Here is a 3813-nt window from a genome sequence, read left to right as displayed (position 1 = left end):
TCGGGTGCAAAAAGTCAAAAATTCCCCTTATTTGGGGCAAAATTGCAGAAATTTTTTTTACTTTGGGGCAAAATTGCAGAAATTTCGCTTAATTTAGGGCAAAATTGCAGAAATTTCACTTATTTCAGAAAAAAAAGGCAGAAATTTCTTTTATTTTGGAACAAAAAAGGCAGAAATTTTTTTTATTTTGTTACAAAATTGCAGAAATTTTTCTTATTTTGGGGCAAAAAGGGAGAAATTCTCCATATTTTGGGGCAAAAGGCAGAAATTCCCCTTATTTTGAGGAAAAAAGGCTGAAATTCTCCTTATTTGGGGGCAAAAAGGCAGAAATTCCCCTTATTTTGGGGCAAAAAGCAGACATTTCTCTTATTTTGGAGAAAAATTTTAGAAATTTCACTTATTTCACGGCAAAAAGTCAGAAATTCCCCTTATTTTGGGGCAAAAAGACAGAAATTCCATTTATTTTTAAGGAAAAGGCAGAAATTGCACTTATTTTGAGTCAAAAAGGCGGAAAATCCCCTTATTTTGTGGCAAAAGTGAAGAAATTTCCCTTTTTCATGGCAAAAATGTATACAATCCCTATATTTTCGGGCAAAAAGGCAGAAATTCCCCGTATTTTTGAGCAAAATTGCAGAAATTTTCCTAATTTTAGGGCAAAAAGGCAGAATTTCCCTTTATTTTAATGTAAAACTGCAGAAATTTCACTTATTTCGCGGCAAGATGGTAGAAATTCCCCTTATTTTCAGCGAAAAAGGCAGAAAATCATCGTATTTTGGATCAAAATTGTGGAAATTCACCTAATTTTGGCGTAAAACATGCAGTAATTTTTTTTATTTTGTGGCAAAAAGGCAGAAATTCCCCTTATTTTGGGGCAAATGGCAGAAATTCCTTTTATTTTAGGGCAAAATTGCAGAAATTTCCTTTATTTGGGGGCAAAAAACAGAAATTCCCCTTATTTTGGGGCAAAATTGCAGAAATTTTCATTATTATGGGGAAAAATTTGAGAAATTTCCCTTATTTTAGCGCAAAATTGCAGAAATTTCACTTATTTCAGAAAAAAAGCAAATATTTTTTTTATTTTGAGGCAAAAAGGCAAAAATTCCCATTATTTTGGGGCAAAAAGGCAGAAATTCACCTTATTTTGGGGTAAAATTGCAGAAATTTCATATATTTCAGGGCAAAAAGGCAGAAATTCTTCTTATTTTGAGGTAAAATGCTGAAATTTCCCATTTTTGGGGGCTAAAGGCAGAAATTCCCATTATTTTGGGGCAAAAAGGCACAAATTTCCCTTATTTTCGGGCAAAATTGCACAAATTTCATTTATTTCAGGGTAAAAAGTCAGAAATTCCCCTTATTTCGGGGCAAAAAGTAGAAATTTCTTTTATTATGGTACAAAATTGAAGAAATTTTCTTTCTTTCGGAACAAAAAGCAGAAATTCCCCATAATTTGAGGTAAAAGGCAGAAATTCTTTTTATTTTGAGGAAAAATGCAGAAATTCCCATTATTTAGAGGTAAAATTCAGAAATTCCCCTAATATTTAGAGAAAATGCAGAAATTCCCTATATTTTGGGGCTAAAAGGCAAAAATTTTCCATATTTTGAAGAAAAATTGCAGAAATTCTCATAATTTTTGGGCAAAAAGTCTGAAATTCTCCTTATTTGGGGGCAAAAAGACAGAAAATCTCATTTTTTCGGGTGCAAAAAGTCAGAAATTCCACTTATTTGGGGCAAAATTGCAGAAATTTCCTCTACTTTGGGGCAAAATTGCAGAAATTTCTTCTATTTTGGGGCAAAATTGCAGAAATTTCACTTATTTCAGTGAAAAAAGGCAGAAATTTCTCTTATTTTGGAGCAAAAAAGGCAGAATTTTTTTTTATTTTGGTACAAAATTGAAGAAATTTTTCTTATTTTGGGGCAAAAAGAGAGAAATTCCCCATATTTTGGGGCAAAAAGCAGAAATTCCCCTTATTTTGAGGAAAAAAGGCTGAAATTCCCCTTATTTGGGGGCAAAAAAGCAGAAATTCCCCTTATTTTGGGGCAAAAAGCAGACGTTTCCCTTATTTTGGGGAAAAATTTTAGAAATTTCACTTATTGCAGGGCAAAAAGTCAGAAATTCCCCTTATTTTGGGGCAAAAAGACAGAAATTTTGTTTATTTTTGGGCAAAAGGCAGAAATTGCAATTATTTTGAGTCAAAAAGGTGGAAAATCCCCTTATTTTGGGGCAAAAGTGAAGAAATATCCTTTTTCATCCTAAAAATGTATACATTGCCTTTATTTTCGGGCAAAAAGGCAGAAATTCCCCGTATTTAGGAGCAAAATGGCAGAAATTCCCCTAATTTTGGGGCAAAAAGGCAGAAATTCCCCTTATTTTGATGTAAAACTGCAGAAATTTCACAAATTCGCGGCAAGATGGCAGAAATTCCCCTTATTTTCGGCGAAAAAGGCAGAAAATCCTCGTATTTTGGAGCAAAACTGCAGAAATTCCCCTAATTTTTGCGTAAAACATGCAGTAATTTTCTTTATTTTGTGGCAAAAAGGCAGAAATTCCCCTTATTTTGGGGCAAATAGCAGAAATTTCCATTATTTTACGGCAAAATTGCAGAAATTTCCCTTAATTGGGGGCAAAAAACAGAAATTCCCCTTATTTTGAAGCAAAATTGCAGAAATTTGCTTTATTTGGGGGCAAAAAACAGAAATTCCCCTTATTTTGCGGCAAAATTGCAGAAATTTTTATTATAATGGGGAAAAATTGCAGAAATTTCCCTTATTTTAGCGCAAAATTGCAGAAATTTCACTTATTTCAGAAAAAAAACAAAAATTTTTCTTATTTTGAGGCAAAAAGGCAGAAATTCCCATTATTTTGGGGCAAAAAGGCAGAAATTCACCTTATTTTGGGGTAAAATTGCAGAAATTTCATATATTTCAGGGCAAAAAAGCAGAAATTCTTATTTTGAGGTAAAATGCTGAAATTTCCCATTTTTTGGGGCTAAAGGCAGAAATTCCCATTATTTTGGGGCAAAAAGGCACAAATTTCCCTTATTTTCGGGCAAAATTGCACAAATTTCATTTATTTCAGGGTAAAAAGTCAGAAATTCCCCTTATTTCAGGGCAAAAAGTAGAAATTTCTTTTATTATGGTACAAAATTGAAGAAATTTTCTTTCTTTCGGAACAAAAAGCAGAAATTCCTCATAATTTGAGGTAAAAGGCAGAAATTCTTTTTATTTTGAGGAAAAATGCAGAAATTCCCATTATTTAGAGGTAAAATTCAGAAATTCCCCTAATATTTAGGGAAAATGCAGAAATTCCCTTTATTTTGGGGCTAAAAGGCAAAAATTTTCCGTATTTTGAAGAAAAATTGCAGAAATTCTCATAATTTTCAGGCAAAAAGTCTGAAATTCTCCTCATTTGGGGGCAAAAAGACAGAAAATCTCCTTTTTTCGGGTGCAAAAAGTCAGAAATTCCACTTATTTGGGGCAAAATTGCAGAAATTTCCTCTACTTTGGGGCAAAATTGCAGAAATTTCTTCTATTTTAGGGCAAAATTGCAGAAATTTCACTTATTTCAGGGAAAAAACGCAGAAATTTCTCTTGTTTTGGATCAAAAAAGGCAGAAATTTGTTTTATTTTGGTACAAAATTGAAGAAATTTTTCTTATTTTGGGGCAAAAAGGGAGAAATTCCCCATATTTTGGGGCAAAAAGCAGAAATTCCCCTTATTTTGAGGAAAAAAGGCTGAAATTCCCCTTATTTGGGGGCAAAAAAGCAGAAATTCCCCTTATTTTGGGGCAAAAAGCAGACATTTCCCTTATTTGGG

Source organism: Micromys minutus, assembly GCF_963924665.1.
Source record: "Micromys minutus genome assembly, contig: SCAFFOLD_47, whole genome shotgun sequence".
Classification (NCBI taxonomy): domain Eukaryota; kingdom Metazoa; phylum Chordata; class Mammalia; order Rodentia; family Muridae; genus Micromys; species Micromys minutus.
The sequence above is the reverse complement of the archived record's forward strand: the minus strand, read 5'-3'. Positions refer to the sequence as shown.